Raw genomic sequence first — 21286 nt, forward strand, 5'->3', positions numbered from 1 at the left:
AACGGAGGAGACCTTTCTAGAAGAGCTGTTTGTAGGTGGACGGAACGAGCATAGCTGGGCTGTGTTTACCAGCCGGATGAACCTTCCGATAGAATGCGCAAACCTCCTTCTAGACGGAATTGAACCAGCGACCTAAGGATTGCTAACTTTCTTCTACAGTCTTCGGCTCTACCAGCTGAGCTATCGAAGGCTTGTTTTGGCCTTGATCGAAAGCCTCCTAGTTTTAACTGTTGGAGTTTTGAGCATGAGGTAAAAAGACAATCACTGCTACCATGTGAAAAATAACTCTTGGAGAATGCGGGCATCGATCCCGCTGCCGCTCGCATGCAAAGCGAGCGCTCTACCACTTGAGCTAATCCCCCTGGCATGACAGGTCTGCCTTTAGTTTCTTGCCACACTTCACGGTGATTTTCTCATCATGTCAGGTGAGAAGCTGCAATGCTATATGGCAATTTTTATGTAAGAATAGCTTGCTTTTTTTTTTACAGTGTGAGTTCCATTTTACCATAGTAGAAGATCATCGGAGGAGTTTAAAAGGTGAAGGGTGGCTTACAAATACATGCACACCTCTTCCAAGCAAACCCTTTACATATCTACGAAGAACCGAGGGGTAAGCAATAAAAAACCCCTTAATAGTTTGGAGACGAAAGTTGCAATGTAGCACAATATCAGTCTTATCGAAGAAATATAATGATGACCTGTATAAAAAGAATCAATTAGCAGAGGATGGTTTCGATCCATCGACCTCTGGGTTATGGGCCCAGCACGCTTCCGCTGCGCCACTCTGCTGCCGGTGGTCTGTTCGTTGAGAAGGTCTATTTATCGACTGACTTTTCAAAAGTGGCTAAAATGTATTTGGTCTTTGTGATGGAATCCATCAGCAGGAGCTTATTGTCGGCGCCTCGAGTCCTCCTGAGCATCAGCAATTGTCTCTTTGTTTTTGCTGATTTCTTTTTGTCATATTATGTTAAAAAGTTGATCGGAGAAACCTGTGCCTGGCCTGCCTGGCTGAGAGTTCCTGTAGAAAGATCTGTTTGCGTCTCTGTGGCGCAATTGGTTAGCGCGTTCGGCTGTTAACCGAAAGGATGGTGGTTCAAGCCCACCCAGGGACGATGGTCTTTTTTGCTTAAGTAGCAGCCTATGTACGAGTGAAGAAGGTTCCACGTCGTCTTTCAATTGCTCTCCCGACAAATAACTCTGTTGCTCGCTACCTACGTTTTGAACTCCCGAGTTAGAATGGAGGAGACTTTTGGAAAAGAGCTCTTTGTATGTGGACGGAAGCAGCTTAGCTGGGCTGTGTTTATTCAGGGGCGATGGTCTCTTTGGCTCGAGTAGCATACTAGGGGTGTAAAAAGTTCCACGTTAGCTTTCGGCTGAGCTGCTCTCCCAACAAAAAACTCTCTGTTGCTTTGTGCTTACGTTTTGAACTCCTCAGGTACAATGGAGGAGACCCTTCTAGAAGAGCTGTTTGTAGGTGGACAGATGGAGCATAGCTGGGCTGTGTTTACTAGCAGGATGAGCCCTCCGATAGAACGCGCAAACATCCTTCGAGCTGGAATTGAACCAGCAACCCAAGGATTTGCTCATTTACATCTACAGTCTTTGGCTCTACCAGCTGAGCTATTGAAGGCTTGTCTTGGCCTTGGTTGAAAGCCTCCTAGTTTTAGCTGTTGGAGTTTTGAGCATGAGGTGAAAAGGCAATCACTGCTACCATGTGAAAAATAACTCTTGGAGAATGCGGGCATCGATCCCGCTGCCTCTCACATGCGAAGCGAGCGCTCTACCACTTGAGCTAATTCCCCTAGCGTGACAGTTGTGCCTTTAGTTTCTTGCCACACTTCATAGGGATTTTCTTATCATGTCAGGTGAGAAGCTGCATTGTTATATGGTATTTTTTTTCTGTAAGAATAGCTTTTTTTTTTTTTTTTTTTAAGTGTGAGTTCCATGTTGCCATAGTAGAAGATCATCGGAGGACTTTACAAGGTGAAGGGTGGCTTCCAAATACATGCACGCCTCTTCCAAGCAAAGCCTTTACATATCTACGGAGAAGACAAAAAACTCTCTGTTGATTTGTGCTTAAGTTTTGATCTCCTCACTCCTCAGGTACAACGGAGGAGACCTTCCTAGAAGAGCTGTTTGTAGGTGGACGGAACGAGCATAGCTGGGCTGTGTTTACCAGCCGGATGAACCTTCCGATAGAATGCGCAAAACTCCTTCGAGATGGAATTGAACCAGCAACCTAAGGATTGCTAACTTTCTTCTACAGTTTTCGGCTCTACCAGCTGAGCTATCGAAGGCTTGTTTTGGCCTTGATCGAAAGCCTCCTAGTTTTAGCTGTTGGAGTTTTGAGCATGAGGTAAAAAGACAATCACTGCTACCATGTGAAAAATAACTCTTGGAGAATGCGGGCATCGATCCCGCTGCCACTCGCATGCAAAGCGAGCGCTCTACCACTTGAGCTAATCCCCCTGGCATGACAGGTCTGCCTTTAGTTTCTTGCCACACTTCACGGTGATTTTCTCATCATGTCAGGTGAGAAGCTGCAATGCTATATGGCAATTTTTATGTAAGAATAGCTTGCTTTTTTTTTTACAGTGTGAGTTCCATTTTACCATAGTAGAAGATCATCGGAGGAGTTTAAAAGGTGAAGGGTGGCTTACAAATACATGCACACCTCTTCCAAGCAAACCCTTTACATATCTACGAAGAACCGAGGGGTAAGCAATAAAAAACCCCTTAATAGTTTGGAGACGAAAGTTGCAATGTAGCACAATATCAGTCTTATCGAAGAAATATAATGATGACCTGTATAAAAAGAATCAATTAGCAGAGGATGGTTTCGATCCATCGACCTCTGGGTTATGGGCCCAGCACGCTTCCGCTGCGCCACTCTGCTGCCGGTGGTCTGTTCGTTGAGAAGGTCTATTTATCGACTGACTTTTCAAAAGTGGCTAAAATGTATTTGGTCTTTGTGATGGAATCCATCAGCAGGAGCTTATTGTCGGCGCCTCGAGTCCTCCTGAGCATCAGCAATTGTCTCTTTGTTTTTGCTGATTTCTTTTTGTCATATTATGTTAAAAAGTTGATCTGAGAAACCTGTGCCTGGCCTGCCTGGCTGAGAGTTCCTGTAGAAAGATCTGTTTGCGTCTCTGTGGCGCAATTGGTTAGCGCGTTCGGCTGTTAACCGAAAGGATGGTGGTTCAAGCCCACCCAGGGACGATGGTCTTTTTTGCTTAAGTAGCAGCCTATGTACGAGTGAAGAAGGTTCCACGTCGTCTTTCAATTGCTCTCCCGACAAATAACTCTGTTGCTCGCTGCCTACGTTTTGAACTCCCGAGTTAGAATGGAGGAGACTTTTGGAAAAGAGCTCTTTGTATGTGGACGGAAGCAGCTTAGCTGGGCTGTGTTTATTCAGGGGCGATGGTCTCTTTGGCTCGAGTAGCATACTAGGGGTGTAAAAGGTTCCACGTTAGCTTTCGGCTGAGCTGCTCTCCCAACAAAAAACTCTCTGTTGCTTTGTGCTTACGTTTTGAACTCCTCAGGTACAATGGAGGAGACCCTTCTAGAAGAGCTGTTTGTAGGTGGACAGATGGAGCATAGCTGGGCTGTGTTTACTAGCAGGATGAGCCCTCCGATAGAACGCGCAAACATCCTTCGAGCTGGAATTGAACCAGCAACCCAAGGATTTGCTCATTTACATCTACAGTCTTTGGCTCTACCAGCTGAGCTATTGAAGGCTTGTCTTGGCCTTGGTTGAAAGCCTCCTAGTTTTAGCTGTTGGAGTTTTGAGCATGAGGTGAAAAGGCAATCACTGCTACCATGTGAAAAATAACTCTTGGAGAATGCGGGCATCGATCCCGCTGCCTCTCACATGCGAAGCGAGCGCTCTACCACTTGAGCTAATTCCCCTGGCGTGACAGTTGTGCCTTTAGTTTCTTGCCACACTTCATAGGGATTTTCTTATCATGTCAGGTGAGAAGCTGCATTGTTATATGGTATTTTTTTTCTGTAAGAATAGCTTTTTTTTTTTTTTTTTTTTTAAGTGTGAGTTCCATGTTGCCATAGTAGAAGATCATCGGAGGACTTTACAAGGTGAAGGGTGGCTTCCAAATACATGCACGCCTCTTCCAAGCAAAGCCTTTACATATCTACGGAGAAGACAAAAAACTCTCTGTTGATTTGTGCTTACGTTTTGATCTCCTCACTCCTCAGGTACAACGGAGGAGACCTTTCTAGAAGAGCTGTTTGTAGGTGGACGGAACGAGCATAGCTGGGCTGTGTTTACCAGCCGGATGAACCTTCCGATAGAATGCGCAAAACTCCTTCGAGACGGAATTGAACCAGCAACCTAAGGATTGCTAACTTTCTTCTACAGTCTTCGGCTCTACCAGCTGAGCTATCGAAGGCTTGTTTTGGCCTTGATCAAAAGCCTCCTAGTTTTAGCTGTTGGAGTTTTGAGCATGAGGTAAAAAGACAATCACTGCTACCATGTGAAAAATAACTCTTGGAGAATGCGGGCATCGATCCCGCTGCCGCTCGCATGCAAAGCGAGCGCTCTACCACTTGAGCTAATTCCCCTGGCAACACAGGTCTGCCTTTAGTTTCTTGCCACACTTCACGGTGATTTTCTCATCATGTCAGGTGAGAAGCTGCAATGCTATATGGCAATTTTTATGTAAGAATAGCTTGCTTTTTTTTTTACAGTGTGAGTTCCATTTTACCATAGTAGAAGATCATCGGAGGAGTTTAAAAGGTGAAGGGTGGCTTACAAATACATGCACACCTCTTCCAAGCAAACCCTTTACATATCTACGAAGAACCGAGGGGTAAGCAATAAAAAACCCCTTAATAGTTTGGAGACGAAAGTTGCAATGTAGCACAATATCAGTCTTATCGAAGAAATATAATGATGACCTGTATAAAAAGAATCAATTAGCAGAGGATGGTTTCGATCCATCGACCTCTGGGTTATGGGCCCAGCACGCTTCCGCTGCGCCACTCTGCTGCCGGTGGTCTGTTCGTTGAGAAGGTCTATTTATCGACTGACTTTTCAAAAGTGGCTAAAATGTATTTGGTCTTTGTGATGGAATCCATCAGCAGGAGCTTATTGTCGGCGCCTCGAGTCCTCCTGAGCATCAGCAATTGTCTCTTTGTTTTTGCTGATTTCTTTTTGTCATATTATGTTAAAAAGTTGATCTGAGAAACCTGTGCCTGGCCTGCCTGGCTGAGAGTTCCTGTAGAAAGATCTGTTTGCGTCTCTGTGGCGCAATTGGTTAGCGTGTTCGGCTGTTAACCGAAAAGATGGTGGTTCAAGCCCACCCAGGGACGATGGTCTTTTTTGCTTAAGTAGCAGCCTATGTACGAGTGAAGAAGGTTCCACGTCGTCTTTCAATTGCTCTCCCGACAAATAACTCTGTTGCTCGCTGCCTACGTTTTGAACTCCCGAGTTAGAATGGAGGAGACTTTTGGAAAAGAGCTCTTTGTATGTGGACGGAAGCAGCTTAGCTGGGCTGTGTTTATTCAGGGGCGATGGTCTCTTTGGTTCGAGTAGCATACTAGGGTGTAAAAGGTTCCACGTTAGCTTTCGGCTGAGCTGCTCTCCCAACAAAAAACTCTCTGTTGCTTTGTGCTTACGTTTTGAACTCCTCAGGTACAACGGAGGAGACCCTTCTAGAAGAGCTGTTTGTAGGTGGACAGAGGGAGCATAGCTGGGCTGTGTTTACTAGCAGGATGAGCCCTCCGATAGAAAGCGCAAACATCCTTCGAGCTGGAATTGAACCAGCAACCCAAGGATTTGCTCATTTACATCTACAGTCTTTGGCTCTACCAGCTGAGCTATTGAAGGCTTGTCTTGGCCTTGGTTGAAAGCCTCCTAGTTTTAGCTGTTGGAGTTTTGAGCATGAGGTGAAAAGGCAATCACTGCTACCATGTGAAAAATAACTCTTGGAGAATGCGGGCATCGATCCCGCTGCCTCTCACATGCGAAGCGAGCGCTCTACCACTTGAGCTAATTCCCCTGGCGTGACAGTTGTGCCTTTAGTTTCTTGCCACACTTCATAGGGATTTTCTTATCATGTCAGGTGAGAAGCTGCATTGTTATATGGTATTTTTTTTCTGTAAGAATAGCTTTTTTTTTTTTTTTTTAAAGTGTGAGTTCCATGTTGCCATAGTAGAAGATCATCGGAGGACTTTACAAGGTGAAGGGTGGTTTCCAAATACATGCACGCCTCTTCCAAGCAAAGCCTTTACATATCTACGGAGAAGACAAAAAACTCTCTGTTGATTTGTGCTTACGTTTTGATTAGAGATGAGCGAACCGGTCCCGGTTCGGCTCGAGGCCGGTTCGCCGAACGGGGGTCCCGTTCGAGTTCGGTTCGTCGAACGTTCGACGAACCGAACTCGAACGTATAGGCTATAATGGGAGGCAATCACAAACACATAAAAATGCATTATAAATGTACACAAACAGTTAATAAACATTGCCATAACACTTACCGGTCCTCGCGATCCCTTCTGCACTCTGTCTCCTGCCGCTATTCCATCCGATGATCGCTGAATCCTCCCGGTGACCTGCACTGCCAGCAGAGAAGCAGGACCTATCGTGACGTCAAAATAGCCATGTGACCAGTCACGTGGCTATTATCTCATTGGCTACAGACTGGTCACATGACTATGACACGTCATGTAGGACCTGCGAGTGCATCTCTCCGGTACACGGTGCACATATGTGTATCGCCGTGTACCGGCGACATGCTCTAGCACACGGTCGACTCCCCGTTCCGTTAGGGACCGGCTGACACAGCCGGTCATTAACAGAGATCACCGTTGCCATAGCAACGCAGTTAGCGGTGACGTCACCGCTAACCGCGGCTCCGGGAGCACCGTTGCTATGGTAACGCGTCTGTCAGCGTTACCGCTAGCAGCCAGCAGTGATCACTCACGGAGTGAAGGCTGCACGCTGCTTCCCGATTGTAGTGAGCATTGTAGTTAGGATGGAGGTTCCCCAGCCCCAAGTGATGCCCCTCACTACAATCGTCACTACTACTACACTAGAAAGAAAGAAGACAGAAGAGCAGGATCGTGGAGGGCTGACAGGGGTAATAAAGATGGAGTCTCTAATGTGTCTGTGTATTTATTTCTATTAAAGTATTTTTTCTCTGTGTGGTGTCTTTTTTTAACCCTTTATTGGAGATTCTTAATGGCCGGGTCAAACGTGCCTGACATTAAGAATCTCTGGCTTAATACTGGCTGGTAAAACAAAGCCAGTATTAACTCATGATTACCCAACAAGCCACCCGGCTCCAGGGCTGTTGGAAGAGTTGGATACAGCGCCAGATGATGGCGCTTCTATGAGAGCGCCATTTTCTGGGACGGCTGCGGACTGAAATCCGCAGCAGAGGCGCCCACAAACCTCGGGCTAACCTGTGCTGCGGATTCCAATCCCCAGCTGCCTAGTTGTACCCGGCTGGACACAAAAATAGGGCGAAGCCCACGTCATTTGTTTTTTAATTATTTCATGAAATAAGTGAAATAATTAAAAAAAACGGGCTTCCCTATATTTTTGGTTCCCAGCCGGGTACAAATAGGCAACTGGGGGTTGGAGGCAGCCCGTGGCTGCCAGCTGTACCTGGCTAGCATACAAAAATATGGCGAAGCCCACGTCATTTTTTTGGTGGGCAAAAAACTTCTGCATACAGTCCTGGATGGAGTATGCTGAGCCTTGTAGTTCTGCAGCTGCTGTCTGCTCTTCTCCATACAGACAGACAGCAGCTGCAGAACTACAAGGCTCAGCATACTCCATCCAGGACTGTATGCAGAAGTTTTTTCCCCCTGAAAAAATTATGTGGCTTCGCCATATTTTTGTATGCTAGCCAGGTACAGCAGGCAGGTACGGCTGCCCCCAACCCCCAGTTGCCTATTTGTACCCGGCTGGGAACCAAAAATAAAGGGAAGCCCTTTTTTTATTATTTCATGAATTTCATGAAATAATTAGAAAACAAATGACGTAGGCTTTGCCCCATTTTTGTGTCCAGCCAGGTACAACTAGGCAGCTGGAGATTAGAATCCGCAGCACAGGTTGGCCTGAGCTTTCTGGGCCCCACTGCTGCGAATTGCAGTCTGCAGCCGCCTCAGAAAATGGCATTTTCATAGAAGCGCCATCTTCTGGCGCTGTATCCAGCTCTTCCAGCACCTGCCTGCTATACCTGGCTAGCATACAAAAATATGGCGAAGCTCACGTCCTTTTTTTGTAGCTTTTTGGCAAAAAAAAAAAAAAATGCTTCCCTGGATTTTCCATTGCCAGTGAAGGTAACACCAAGCAGTGGGGGTTAGCAGCCAGTAGCTGCTTGGATTACCCTTAGCTAGCAATACAAAAAATGCAGTGGGAGCTAACATATATTTTTTTTAATTATTTATTTAAATAACTAAAAATAAAATGGGCTTCCCTGTATTTTGATTGCTGGACATCACAGTGCTGTAAAAATAAATCTTTAAAAAAATGACGTAGCGTTCCGCGGTATTTTTGATTCTCAGCAGATAAAGCAGACAGCTATGGGTTGCCACCCCCATCTGCCTGCCGTTACCTTGGTTGGCAATCAAAATACAGGGAAGCCCATTAATTTTTTCTATTTAAAAAATAGTTAAAAAAAAAAAATTACGTTGGGTCCCCCCATTTTTGATAGCCAGCTAGGGTAAAGCAGACGGCTGTAGCCTGAAAACCACAGCTGGCAGCTTTACCGTGGTTGGGGATCCAATGTGGAGGTCCCCTCAGGCTCTTTTTTATAATTATTTTATAAATATTAATAATTACACAATAAAAGTAGGGGACCCCCCAAATTGGATCACCAGCCAAGGTAAAGCGGACAGCTGTGGTCTGGTATTCTCAGGGTGGGAAGGTCCATAGTTATTGGGCCTTCACAGCCTAAAAATAGCAGGCCGCAGGCACCCCAGACGTGGCGCATCCACTAGATGCGCCAATCCTGGCGCTTCACCCCAGCTCATCCCGTGCCCTGGTGCAGTGGCAAACGGGGTAATAAATCGGGTTGATACTAGCTGTAAAGTCACCTGAGATCAAGCCCAGCAGTTTGTGATGTCATGGCGTCTATTAGATACCCAACATCATAAACTGTCAGTACTAACAAAAACAAAAAATCGACAAAAGAAATTTATTTGAAAAAACAGTCCCCAAAACATTTCCTCTTTCACCAATTTATTGTAAGAAAAAAAATAAAGGGGTCCCACGACGACTCTGGACCGTCTAGAATATGGGGGGGAGACACTCAGGGAACGTATCCCCCATTTTCTAGGAGTGCGGACCCTTCATGTGAGGAGTGTGGGTGCAATGAATCTGCACTCACTCTCCCCGGGTCCACAGCAGCAGAGTCCATGTCGTAATGGTTGCTACCAAAGCTGCAATGCCCTGCTCATGAGGTAAGGGCATGCCTAATCAGGAGAACTACTGTAGAGGAAGCTCTGCTCACTGGTATATAGGTGCTCAGAGGTAATAATAGATAAAATTAGTGAGTAACCTCGGCACTCTATATCTCCCAGACTAAGTCAGTAAGTCACAACGGATAGTAATGCAAAATCACTCTTTATTGGTCCGTATTAAGAAAAAATTTTTTTCATAAGCATATATGTTTTTGTCCAAAACAAGTTACAAATGACGTTTCGGCCTGAGCCTTCGTCAGATTGGACTTATCTGCATGTAATCATGAAAAATGACAATAATCAGTATCACATAAGAGTGAGAGAACAATAACATAAACTCGAACAATGTAGAGGTACAATTGGGATGCAGCAAAAAAATTGCAACACAGCAAGAAATGAAACACATGATACAAATGTCATAATACAGTACAAGGACAATATAGTAATGACAAATATGGGGTCAGAGTAGACTTAGACAGCTCTGGTACGAAAGAGATGTCAATCATAAAGTAACATGTGCAGTAGGTGTAGAGCTACACTATGCATGGCAGAGCTAATGGGTAGACCGACCATAGAAAAAGTAGAGAAAAAGTGGAGAAAAAGTGGAGAATAAGTGGAACATAAGAGGAGAAAAAGTGGAGAAAAAGTGGAGAAAAAAGTGGAGAGAAAGTGGAGAAAAAGTGGAGAAAAAGTGGAGAAAAAGTGGAGAAAAAGTGGAAATTAAGAGGAGAAAAAGTGGAGAAAAAAGTGGAGAAAAAGTGGAGAAAAAGTGGAGCATAAGTGGAGAAAAAGTGGAGAAAAAGTGGAGAAAAAGTGGAGCATAAGAGGAGAAAAAGTGGAGAAAAAAGTGGAGAAAAAGTGGAGAAAAAGTGGAGCATAAGAGGAGAAAAAGTGGAGAAAAAGTGGAGAAAAAGTGGAGCATAAGAGGAGAAAAAGTGGAGAAAAAGTGGAGAAAAAGTGGAGCATAAGAGGAGAAAAAGTGGAGATTAAGAGGAGAAAAAGTGGAGAAAAAGTGGAGCATAAGAGGAGAAAAAGTGGAGAAAAAGTGGAGAAAAAGTGGAGAAAAAGTGGAGAAAAAGCGGAGCATAAGAGGAGAAAAAGTGGAGATTAAGAGGAGAAAAAGTGGAGAAAAAGTGGAGAAAAAGTGGAGAAAAAGTGGAGCATAAGAGGAGAAAAAGTGGAGAAAAAAGTGGAGAAAAAGTGGAGAAAAAGTGGAGAAAAAGTGGAGATTAAGAGGAGAAAAAGTGGAGCATAAGAGGAGAAAAAGTGGAGAAAAATGTGGAGAAAAAGTGGAGAAAGTGGAGAAAAAAATGGGGAAAAAGTGGAGAAAAAGTGGAGAAAAAGTGGAGAATAAGAGGAGAAAAAGTGGAGAAAAAGTGGAGAAAAAGTGGAGAATAAGAGGAGAAAAAGTGGAGAATAAGTGGAGAAAAAAATGGAGAAAAAGTGGAGAAAAAGTGGAGAAAAAGTGGAGCATAAGAGGAGAAAAAGTGGAGAAAAAGTGGAGAAAAAGTGGAGAAAAAGTGGAGCATAAGAGGAGAAAAAGTGGAGAAAAAAGTGGAGAAAAAGTGGAGCATAAGAGGAGAAAAAGTGGAGAAAAAGTGGAGAAAAAGTGGAGCATAAGAGGAGAAAAAGTGGAGAAAAAGTGGAGAAAAAGTGGAGCATAAGAGGAGAAAAAGTGGAGAAAAAGTGGAGAAAAAAGTGGAGAAAAAGTGGAGAAAAAGTGGAGAAAAAGTGGAGAAAAAGTGGAGATTAAGAGGAGAAAAAGTGGAGAAAAAGTGGAGAAAAAGTGGAGCATAAGAGGAGAAAAAGTGGAGAAAAAAGTGGAGAAAACGTGGAGAAAACGTGGAGAAAAAGTGGAGAAAAAGTGGAGAAAAAGTGGAGCATAAGAGGAGAAAAAGTGGAGAAAAAGTGGAGAAAAAAGTGGAGAAAAAGTGGAGAAAAAGTGGAGAAAAAGTGGAGAAAAAGTGGAGAAAAAGTGGAGCATAAGAGGAGAAAAAGTGGAGAAAAAGTGGAGAAAAAGTGGAGAAAAAGTGGAGAAAAAGTGGAGCATAAGAGGAGAAAAAGTGGAGAAAAAAGTGGAGAAAACGTGGAGAAAAAGTGGAGAAAAAGTGGAGAAAAAGTGGAGCATAAGAGGAGAAAAAGTGGAGATTAAGAGGAGAAAAAGTGGAGAAAAAGTGGAGAAAAAGTGGAGATTAAGAGGAGAAAAAGTGGAGAAAAAGTGGAGAAAAAGTGGAGCATAAGAGGAGAAAAAGTGGAGAAAAAAGTGGAGAAAACGTGGAGAAAACGTGGAGAAAAAGTGGAGAAAAAGTGGAGAAAAAGTGGAGCATAAGAGGAGAAAAAGTGGAGAAAAAAGTGGAGAAAACGTGGAGAAAAAGTGGAGAAAAAGTGGAGAAAAAGTGGAGCATAAGAGGAGAAAAAGTGGAGATTAAGAGGAGAAAAAGTGGAGAAAAAGTGGAGAAAAAGTGGAGAAAAAGTGGAGAAAAAGTGGAGCATAAGAGGAGAAAAAGTGGAGAAAAAAGTGGAGAAAAAGTGGAGAAAAAGTGGAGAAAAAGTGGAGATTAAGAGGAGAAAAAGTGGAGCATAAGAGGAGAAAAAGTGGAGAAAAAAGTGGAGAAAAAGTGGAGAAAGTGGAGAAAAAAATGGAGAAAAAGTGGAGAAAAAGTGGAGAAAAAGTGGAGAATAAGAGGAGAAAAAGTGGAGAAAAAGTGGAGAAAAAGTGGAGAATAAGAGGAGAAAAAGTGGAGAATAAGTGGAGAAAAAAATGGAGAAAAAGTGGAGAAAAAGTGGAGAGAAAGTGGAGAAAAAAATGGAGAAAAAGTGGAACACCCTTTGGTACCTTTCATGTGGCACTAAGGGGTGCTTAGCTTTGTATTTAGCCAAAAAAATGAAAAAAAAATGACATAGGGTTCCCCCTAGTTTTGTAGCCAGCTAGGGTAAAGCAGACGGCTGCAGCCTGCAGACCACAGCTGGCAACCTCACCTTGGCTGGTAATCAAAAACTGAGGGCACCCCACGCTGTTATTTTAAATTAAATAAATAATTAAAAAAAAAAACACGTAGGGGTCCCCCAAAATTGGATCACCAGCCAAGGTAAAGCAGACAGCTGGGGCCTGATATTCTCAGACTAGGGAGGTCCATGGTTATTGGAATCTCCCCAGCCTAAAAATAGCAGGCCGCAGCCGCCCCAGAAGTGGCGCATCCATTAGATGCGCCAATCCTGGTGCTTCGCCCCAGCTCATCCCGCGCCCTGGTGCGGTGGCAAACGGGGTAATATTTGGGGTTAATACCAGATGTGTAATGTCACCTGGCATCAAGCCCTGGGGTTGGTGAGGTCAGGCGTCTATCAGATACCCGACATCACCAACCCAGTCAGTAATAAAAAAAAAATACACGACAAACACATTTTTATTTGAAAAAACACTCCCCAAAACATTCCCTCTTTAACCAATTTATTAGATTGAAAAACAAATCCAAGTCTGGTGTAATCCAAGGGGTTGCCATGACGATGCACACTGTACCAGTCAATGAAGAGCAGGATGTTCCCCATTGGCTGGGAGAGCAGTGCAGTGACCTGAGCTAACATCAATGGGTCAGCCCAGGTCACTGCAGGGGGGTGACAAGTGCTGCTGTCAGTGAGGTACATTACCTGCGCTGATCTCCAGCACACTGACAGCCCCTGTCACTGAGGTCAATGACCGGCGCCTTCACATCAAGTATCGCGAGAGGTCCGTGACGTCACCGCCAGTGTCAGTCTCGGGTCGGAAGCGATAGGTGATGTGACAAGCGGCGGCCATGGAGGACAGTGACAGCGCTGAGGTCGGGATGGCGGGACTTCATCACCGCAGGTAAGCCGAGCGAGCGAGCGAGCGGGCGGGCGGGCGGGCGGGCGGGGGGGGGGGGGTGGATGTGTGTGTGTGTGTGTGTGTTTGTGTATGTGTATGTATGTGTACATGCCGCGGGCAGGAGGGGGTGGAGCGAGCTGAGCGGGAAAGTGTGGGCTTCCTGCACGTAACTAAGATAAACATCGGGTTACTAACCAAAGCGCTTTGCTTGGATACCCGATGTTTATCTTGGTTACCAGCTTGTGGCAGGCTGCCAGCGATGGCTCCTGCTCACTGTAGCTGTAAAAAGCCCTGCTTTTTGCTGCTAGAACCGTTCTCGAACGTATCTAGAACTATCGAGCTTTTAGCAAAAAGCTCGAGTTCTAGTTCGATCTCGAACAGCCCAAAAATCACTCGAGCCTAGAACTGGAGAACCACGAACCACGAACCGCGCTCAACTCTAGTTTTGATCTCCTCACTCCTCAGGTACAACGGAGGAGACCTTTCTAGAAGAGCTGTTTGTAGGTGGACGGAACGAGCATAGCTGGGCTGTATTTACCAGCCGGATGAACCTTCCGATAGAATGCGCAAAACTCCTTCGAGACGGAATTGAACCAGCAACCTAAGGATTGCTAACTTTCTTCTACAGTCTTCGGCTCTACCAGCTGAGCTATCGAAGGCTTGTTTTGGCCTTGATCGAAAGCCTCCTAGTTTTAGCTGTTGGAGTTTTGAGCATGAGGTAAAAAGACAATCACTGCTACCATGTGAAAAATAACTCTTGGAGAATGCGGGCATCGATCCCGCTGCCGCTCGCATGCAAAGCGAGCGCTCTACCACTTGAGCTAATCCCCCTGGCATGACAGGTCTGCCTTTAGTTTCTTGCCACACTTCACGGTGATTTTCTCATCATATCAGGTGAGAAGCTGCAATGCTATATGGCAATTTTTATGTAAGAATAGCTTGCTTTTTTTTTTACAGTGTGAGTTCCATTTTACCATAGTAGAAGATCATCGGAGGAGTTTAAAAGGTGAAGGGTGGCTTACAAATACATGCACACCTCTTCCAAGCAAACCCTTTACATATCTACGAAGAACCGAGGGGTAAGCAATAAAAAACCCCTTAATAGTTTGGAGACGAAAGTTGCAATGTAGCACAATATCAGTCTTATCGAAGAAATATAATGATGACCTGTATAAAAAGAATCAATTAGCAGAGGATGGTTTCGATCCATCGACCTCTGGGTTATGGGCCCAGCACGCTTCCGCTGCGCCACTCTGCTGCCGGTGGTCTGTTCGTTAAGAAGGTCTATTTATCGACTGACTTTTCAAAAGTGGCTAAAATGTATTTGGTCTTTGTGATGGAATCCATCAGCAGGAGCTTATTGTCGGCGCCTCGAGTCCTCCTGAGCATCAGCAATTGTCTCTTTGTTTTTGCTGATTTCTTTTTGTCATATTATGTTAAAAAGTTGATCTGAGAAACCTGTGCCTGGCCTGCCTGGCTGAGAGTTCCTGTAGAAAGATCTGTTTGCGTCTCTGTGGCGCAATTGGTTAGCGCGTTCGGCTGTTAACCGAAAGGATGGTGGTTCAAGCCCACCCAGGGACGATGGTCTTTTTTGCTTAAGTAGCAGCCTATGTACGAGTGAAGAAGGTTCCACGTCGTCTTTCAATTGCTCTCCCGACAAATAACTCTGTTGCTCGCTGCCTACGTTTTGAACTCCCGAGTTAGAATGGAGGAGACTTTTGGAAAAGAGCTCTTTGTATGTGGACGGAAGCAGCTTAGCTGGGCTGTGTTTATTCAGGGGCGATGGTCTCTTTGGCTCGAGTAGCATACTAGGGGTGTAAAAGGTTCCACGTTAGCTTTTGGCTGAGCTGCTCTCCCAACAAAAAACTCTCTGTTGCTTTGTGCTTACGTTTTGAACTCCTCAGGTACAATGGAGGAGACCCTTCTAGAAGAGCTGTTTGGAGGTGGACAGATGGAGCATAGCTGGGCTGTGTTTACTAGCAGGATGAGCCCTCCGATAGAACGCGCAAACATCCTTCGAGCTGGAATTGAACCAGCAACCCAAGGATTTGCTCATTTACATCTACAGTCTTTGGCTCTACCAGCTGAGCTATTGAAGGCTTGTCTTGGCCTTGGTTGAAAGCCTCCTAGTTTTAGCTGTTGGAGTTTTGAGCATGAGGTGAAAAGGCAATCACTGCTACCATGTGAAAAATAACTCTTGGAGAATGCGGGCATCGATCCCGCTGCCTCTCACATGCGAAGCGAGCGCTCTACCACTTGAGCTAATTCCCCTGGCGTGACAGTTGTGCCTTTAGTTTCTTGCCACACTTCATAGGGATTTTCTTATCATGTCAGGTGAGAAGCTGCATTGTTATATGGTATTTTTTTTCTGTAAGAATAGCTTTTTTTTTTTTTTTTTAAGTGTGAGTTCCATGTTGCCATAGTAGAAGATCATCGGAGGACTTTACAAGGTGAAGGGTGGCTTCCAAATACATGCACGCCTCTTCCAAGCAAAGCCTTTACATATCTACGGAGAAGACAAAAAACTCTCTGTTGATTTGTGCTTACGTTTTGATCTCCTCACTCCTCAGGTACAACGGAGGAGACCTTTCTAGAAGAGCTGTTTGTAGGTGGACGGAACGAGCATAGCTGGGCTGTGTTTACCAGCCGGATGAACCTTCCGATAGAATGCGCAAAACTCCTTCGAGACGGAATTGAACCAGCAACCTAAGGATTGCTAACTTTCTTCTACAGTCTTCGGCTCTACCAGCTGAGCTATCGAAGGCTTGTTTTGGCCTTGATCGAAAGCCTCCTAGTTTTAGCTGTTGGAGTTTTGAGCATGAGGTAAAAAGACAATCACTGCTACCATGTGAAAAATAACTCTTGGAGAATGCGGGCATCGATCCCGCTGCCGCTCGCATGCAAAGCGAGCGCTCTACCACTTGAGCTAATCCCCCTGGCATGACAGGTCTGCCTTTAGTTTCTTGCCACACTTCACGGTGATTTTCTCATCATGTCAGGTGAGAAGCTGCAATGCTATATGGCAATTTTTATGTAAGAATAGCTTGCTTTTTTTTTTACAGTGTGAGTTCCATTTTACCATAGTAGAAGATCATCGGAGGAGTTTAAAAGGTGAAGGGTGGCTTACAAATACATGCACACCTCTTCCAAGCAAACCCTTTACATATCTACGAAGAACCGAGGGGTAAGCAATAAAAAACCCCTTAATAGTTTGGAGACGAAAGTTGCAATGTAGCACAATATCAGTCTTATCGAAGAAATATAATGATGACCTGTATAAAAAGAATCAATTAGCAGAGGATGGTTTCGATCCATCGACCTCTGGGTTATGGGCCCAGCACGCTTCCGCTGCGCCACTCTGCTGCCGGTGGTCTGTTCGTTGAGAAGGTCTATTTATCGACTGACTTTTCAAAAGTGGCTAAAATGTATTTGGTCTTTGTGATGGAATCCATCAGCAGGAGCTTATTGTCGGTGCCTCGAGTCCTCCTGAGCATCAGCAATTGTCTCTTTGTTTTTGCTGATTTCTTTTTGTCATATTATGTTAAAAAGTTGATCTGAGAAACCTGTGCCTGGCCTGCCTGGCTGAGAGTTCCTGTAGAAAGATCTGTTTGCGTCTCTGTGGCGCAATTGGTTAGCGCGTTCGGCTGTTAACCGAAAGGATGGTGGTTCAAGCCCACCCAGGGACGATGGTCTTTTTTGCTTAAGTAGCAGCCTATGTACGAGTGAAGAAGGTTCCACGTCGTCTTTCAATTGCTCTCCCGACAAATAACTCTGTTGCTCTCTGCCTACGTTTTGAACTCCCGAGTTAGAATGGAGGAGACTTTTGGAAAAGAGCTCTTTGTATGTGGACGGAAGCAGCTTAGCTGGGCTGTGTTTATTCAGGGGCGATGGTCTCTTTGGCTCGAGTAGCATACTAGGGGTGTAAAAGGTTCCACGTTAGCTTTCGGCTGAGCTGCTCTCCCAACAAAAAACTCTCTGTTGCTTTGTGCTTACGTTTTGAACTCCTCAGGTACAATGGAGGAGACCCTTCTAGAAGAGCTGTTTGTAGGTGGACAGATGGAGCATAGCTGGGCTGTGTTTACTAGCAGGATGAGCCCTCCGATAGAACGCGCAAACATCCTTCGAGCTGGAATTGAACCAGCAACCCAAGGATTTGCTCATTTACATCTACAGTCTTTGGCTCTACCAGCTGAGCTATTGAAGGCTTGTCTTGGCCTTGGTTGAAAGCCTCCTAGTTTTAGCTGTTGGAGTTTTGAGCATGAGGTGAAAAGGCAATCACTGCTACCATGTGAAAAATAACTCTTGGAGAATGCGGGCATCGATCCCGCTGCCTCTCACATGCGAAGCGAGCGCTCTACCACTTGAGCTAATTCCCCTGGCGTGACAGTTGTGCCTTTAGTTTCTTGCCACACTTCATAGGGATTTTCTTATCATGTCAGGTGAGAAGCTGCATTGTTATATGGTATTTTTTTTCTGTAAGAATAGCTTTTTTTTTTTTTTTTAAGTGTGAGTTCCATGTTGCCATAGTAGAAGATCATCGGAGGACTTTACAAGGTGAAGGGTGGCTTCCAAATACATGCACGCCTCTTCCAAGCAAAGCCTTTACATATCTACGGAGAAGACAAAAAACTCTCTGTTGATTTGTGCTTACGTTTTGATCTCCTCACTCCTCAGGTACAACGGAGGAGACCTTTCTAGAAGAGCTGTTTGTAGGTGGACGGAACGAGCATAGCTGGGCTGTGTTTACCAGCCGGATGAACCTTCCGATAGAATGCGCAAAACTCCTTCGAGACGGAATTGAACCAGCAACCTAAGGATTGCTAACTTTCTTCTACAGTCTTCGGCTCTACCAGCTGAGCTATCGAAGGCTTGTTTTGGCCTTGATCGAAAGCCTCCTAGTTTTAGCTGTTGGAGTTTTGAGCATGAGGTAAAAAGACAATCACTGCTACCATGTGAAAAATAACTCTTGGAGAATGCGGGCATCGATCCCGCTGCCGCTCGCATGCAAAGCGAGCGCTCTACCACTTGAGCTAATCCCCCTGGCATGACAGGTCTGCCTTTAGTTTCTTGCCACACTTCACGGTGATTTTCTCATCATGTCAGGTGAGAAGCTGCAATGCTATATGGCAATTTTTATGTAAGAATAGCTTGCTTTTTTTTTTACAGTGTGAGTTCCATTTTACCATAGTAGAAGATCATCGGAGGAGTTTAAAAGGTGAAGGGTGGCTTACAAATACATGCACACCTCTTCCAAGCAAACCCTTTACATATCTACGAAGAACCGAGGGGTAAGCAATAAAAAACCCCTTAATAGTTTGGAGACGAAAGTTGCAATGTAGCACAATATCAGTCTTATCGAAGAAATATAATGATGACCTGTATAAAAAGAATCAATTAGCAGAGGATGGTTTCGATCCATCGACCTCTGGGTTATGGGCCCAGCACGCTTCCGCTGCGCCACTCTGCTGCCGGTGGTCTGTTCGTTGAGAAGGTCTATTTATCGACTGACTTTTCAAAAGTGGCTAAAATGTATTTGGTCTTTGTGATGGAATCCATCAGCAGGAGCTTATTGTCGGTGCCTCGAGTCCTCCTGAGCATCAGCAATTGTCTCTTTGTTTTTGCTGATTTCTTTTTGTCATATTATGTTAAAAAGTTGATCTGAGAAACCTGTGCCTGGCCTGCCTGGCTGAGAGTTCCTGTAGAAAGATCTGTTTGCGTCTCTGTGGCGCAATTGGTTAGCGCGTTCGGCTGTTAACCGAAAGGATGGTGGTTCAAGCCCACCCAGGGACGATGGTCTTTTTTGCTTAAGTAGCAGCCTATGTACGAGTGAAGAAGGTTCCACGTCGTCTTTCAATTGCTCTCCCGACAAATAACTCTGTTGCTCTCTGCCTACGTTTTGAACTCCCGAGTTAGAATGGAGGAGACTTTTGGAAAAGAGCTCTTTGTATGTGGACGGAAGCAGCTTAGCTGGGCTGTGTTTATTCAGGGGCGATGGTCTCTTTGGCTCGAGTAGCATACTAGGGGTGTAAAAGGTTCCACGTTAGCTTTCGGCTGAGCTGCTCTCCCAACAAAAAACTCTCTGTTGCTTTGTGCTTACGTTTTGAACTCCTCAGGTACAATGGAGGAGACCCTTCTAGAAGAGCTGTTTGTAGGTGGACAGATGGAGCATAGCTGGGCTGTGTTTACTAGCAGGATGAGCCCTCCGATAGAACGCGCAAACATCCTTCGAGCTGGAATTGAACCAGCAACCCAAGGATTTGCTCATTTACATCTACAGTCTTTGGCTCTACCAGCTGAGCTATTGAAGGCTTGTCTTGGCCTTGGTTGAAAGCCTCCTAGTTTTAGCTGTTGGAGTTTTGAGCATGAGGTGAAAAGGCAATCACTGCTACCATGTGAAAAATAACTCTTGGAGAATGCGGGCATCGATCCCGCTGCCTCTCACATGCGAAGCGAGCGCTCTACCACTTGAGCTAATTCCCCTGGCGTGACAGTTGTGCCTTTAGTTTCTTGCCACACTTCATAGGGATTTTCTTATCATGTCAGGTGAGAAGCTGCATTGTTATATGGTATTTTTTTTCTGTAAGAATAGCTTTTTTTTTTTTTTTTTAAGTGTGAGTTCCATGTTGCCATAGTAGAAGATCATCGGAGGACTTTACAAGGTGAAGGGTGGCTTCCAAATACATGCACGCCTCTTCCAAGCAAAGCCTTTACATATCTACGGAGAAGACAAAAAACTCTCTGTTGATTTGTGCTTACGTTTTGATCTCCTCACTCCTCAGGTACAACGGAGGAGACCTTTCTAGAAGAGCTGTTTGTAGGTGGACGGAACGAGCATAGCTGGGCTGTGTTTACCAGCCGGATGAACCTTCCGATAGAATGCGCAAAACTCCTTCGAGACGGAATTGAACCAGCAACCTAAGGATTGCTAACTTTCTTCTACAGTCTTCGGCTCTACCAGCTGAGCTATCGAAGGCTTGTTTTGGCCTTGATCGAAAGCCTCCTAGTTTTAGCTGTTGGAGTTTTGAGCATGAGGTAAAAAGACAATCACTGCTACCATGTGAAAAATAACTCTTGGAGAATGCGGGCATCGATCCCGCTGCCGCTCGCATGCAAAGCGAGCGCTCTACCACTTGAGCTAATCCCCCTGGCATGACAGGTCTGCCTTTAGTTTCTTGCCACACTTCACGGTGATTTTCTCATCATGTCAGGTGAGAAGCTGCAATGCTATATGGCAATTTTTATGTAAGAATAGCTTGCTTTTTTTTTTACAGTGTGAGTTCCATTTTACCATAGTAGAAGATCATCGGAGGAGTTTAAAAGGTGAAGGGTGGCTTACAAATACATGCACACCTCTTCCAAGCAAACCCTTTACATATCTACGAAGAACCGAGGGGTAAGCAATAAAAAACCCCTTAATAGTTTGGAGACGAAAGTTGCAATGTAGCACAATATCAGTCTTATCGAAGAAATATAATGATGACCTGTATAAAAAGAATCAATTAGCAGAGGATGGTTTCGATCCATCGACCTCTGGGTTATGGGCCCAGCACGCTTCCGCTGCGCCACTCTGCTGCCGGTGGTCTGTTCGTTGAGAAGGTCTATTTATCGACTGACTTTTCAAAAGTGGCTAAAATGTATTTGGTCTTTGTGATGGAATCCATCAGCAGGAGCTTATTGTCGGTGCCTCGAGTCCTCCTGAGCATCAGCAATTGTCTCTTTGTTTTTGCTGATTTCTTTTTGTCATATTATGTTAAAAAGTTGATCTGAGAAACCTGTGCCTGGCCTGCCTGGCTGAGAGTTCCTGTAGAAAGATCTGTTTGCGTCTCTGTGGCGCAATTGGTTAGCGCGTTCGGCTGTTAACTGAAAGGATGGTGGTTCAAGCCCACCCAGGGACGATGGTCTTTTTTGCTTAAGTAGCAGCCTATGTACGAGTGAAGAAGGTTCCACGTCGTCTTTCAATTGCTCTCCCGACAAATAACTCTGTTGCTCTCTGCCTACGTTTTGAACTCCCGAGTT

At 45.0% G+C, this 21286-nt stretch overlaps 18 non-coding genes across 18 annotated transcripts; 5 read left to right on the top strand and 13 right to left on the bottom strand.

Annotated features, from left to right (window-relative positions):
* Window positions 1–289: 289 nt before the first annotated feature.
* TRNAA-UGC (transfer RNA alanine (anticodon UGC)) lies at window positions 290–362 on the bottom strand. The gene has a single exon. It is a non-coding gene; the product is annotated as a tRNA-Ala (tRNA).
* A 676-nt stretch (window positions 363–1038) lies between these two features.
* On the top strand, window positions 1039–1112 carry TRNAN-GUU (transfer RNA asparagine (anticodon GUU)). Its single transcript has one exon. It is a non-coding gene; the product is annotated as a tRNA-Asn (tRNA).
* Window positions 1113–1729: 617 nt separating this feature from the next.
* On the bottom strand, window positions 1730–1802 carry TRNAA-CGC (transfer RNA alanine (anticodon CGC)). Its single transcript has one exon. It is a non-coding gene; the product is annotated as a tRNA-Ala (tRNA).
* A 594-nt stretch (window positions 1803–2396) lies between these two features.
* TRNAA-UGC (transfer RNA alanine (anticodon UGC)) lies at window positions 2397–2469 on the bottom strand. The gene has a single exon. It is a non-coding gene; the product is annotated as a tRNA-Ala (tRNA).
* A 676-nt stretch (window positions 2470–3145) lies between these two features.
* TRNAN-GUU (transfer RNA asparagine (anticodon GUU)) lies at window positions 3146–3219 on the top strand. The gene has a single exon. It is a non-coding gene; the product is annotated as a tRNA-Asn (tRNA).
* A 617-nt stretch (window positions 3220–3836) lies between these two features.
* Window positions 3837–3909, bottom strand: TRNAA-CGC (transfer RNA alanine (anticodon CGC)). The gene has a single exon. It is a non-coding gene; the product is annotated as a tRNA-Ala (tRNA).
* Window positions 3910–4505: 596 nt separating this feature from the next.
* TRNAA-UGC (transfer RNA alanine (anticodon UGC)) lies at window positions 4506–4578 on the bottom strand. The gene has a single exon. It is a non-coding gene; the product is annotated as a tRNA-Ala (tRNA).
* A 1366-nt stretch (window positions 4579–5944) lies between these two features.
* Window positions 5945–6017, bottom strand: TRNAA-CGC (transfer RNA alanine (anticodon CGC)). Its single transcript has one exon. It is a non-coding gene; the product is annotated as a tRNA-Ala (tRNA).
* An 8011-nt stretch (window positions 6018–14028) lies between these two features.
* TRNAA-UGC (transfer RNA alanine (anticodon UGC)) lies at window positions 14029–14101 on the bottom strand. Its single transcript has one exon. It is a non-coding gene; the product is annotated as a tRNA-Ala (tRNA).
* A 676-nt stretch (window positions 14102–14777) lies between these two features.
* On the top strand, window positions 14778–14851 carry TRNAN-GUU (transfer RNA asparagine (anticodon GUU)). The gene has a single exon. It is a non-coding gene; the product is annotated as a tRNA-Asn (tRNA).
* A 617-nt stretch (window positions 14852–15468) lies between these two features.
* On the bottom strand, window positions 15469–15541 carry TRNAA-CGC (transfer RNA alanine (anticodon CGC)). The gene has a single exon. It is a non-coding gene; the product is annotated as a tRNA-Ala (tRNA).
* Window positions 15542–16133: 592 nt separating this feature from the next.
* TRNAA-UGC (transfer RNA alanine (anticodon UGC)) lies at window positions 16134–16206 on the bottom strand. The gene has a single exon. It is a non-coding gene; the product is annotated as a tRNA-Ala (tRNA).
* Window positions 16207–16882: 676 nt separating this feature from the next.
* TRNAN-GUU (transfer RNA asparagine (anticodon GUU)) lies at window positions 16883–16956 on the top strand. Its single transcript has one exon. It is a non-coding gene; the product is annotated as a tRNA-Asn (tRNA).
* A 617-nt stretch (window positions 16957–17573) lies between these two features.
* On the bottom strand, window positions 17574–17646 carry TRNAA-CGC (transfer RNA alanine (anticodon CGC)). The gene has a single exon. It is a non-coding gene; the product is annotated as a tRNA-Ala (tRNA).
* A 591-nt stretch (window positions 17647–18237) lies between these two features.
* Window positions 18238–18310, bottom strand: TRNAA-UGC (transfer RNA alanine (anticodon UGC)). Its single transcript has one exon. It is a non-coding gene; the product is annotated as a tRNA-Ala (tRNA).
* Window positions 18311–18986: 676 nt separating this feature from the next.
* On the top strand, window positions 18987–19060 carry TRNAN-GUU (transfer RNA asparagine (anticodon GUU)). Its single transcript has one exon. It is a non-coding gene; the product is annotated as a tRNA-Asn (tRNA).
* A 617-nt stretch (window positions 19061–19677) lies between these two features.
* TRNAA-CGC (transfer RNA alanine (anticodon CGC)) lies at window positions 19678–19750 on the bottom strand. The gene has a single exon. It is a non-coding gene; the product is annotated as a tRNA-Ala (tRNA).
* A 592-nt stretch (window positions 19751–20342) lies between these two features.
* Window positions 20343–20415, bottom strand: TRNAA-UGC (transfer RNA alanine (anticodon UGC)). Its single transcript has one exon. It is a non-coding gene; the product is annotated as a tRNA-Ala (tRNA).
* Between the last annotated feature and the right edge of the window lie 871 nt (window positions 20416–21286).

The sequence above is a fragment of the Anomaloglossus baeobatrachus genome, unplaced genomic scaffold (genome assembly GCF_048569485.1).
Source record: "Anomaloglossus baeobatrachus isolate aAnoBae1 unplaced genomic scaffold, aAnoBae1.hap1 Scaffold_5181, whole genome shotgun sequence".
Classification (NCBI taxonomy): Eukaryota; Metazoa; Chordata; class Amphibia; order Anura; family Aromobatidae; genus Anomaloglossus; species Anomaloglossus baeobatrachus.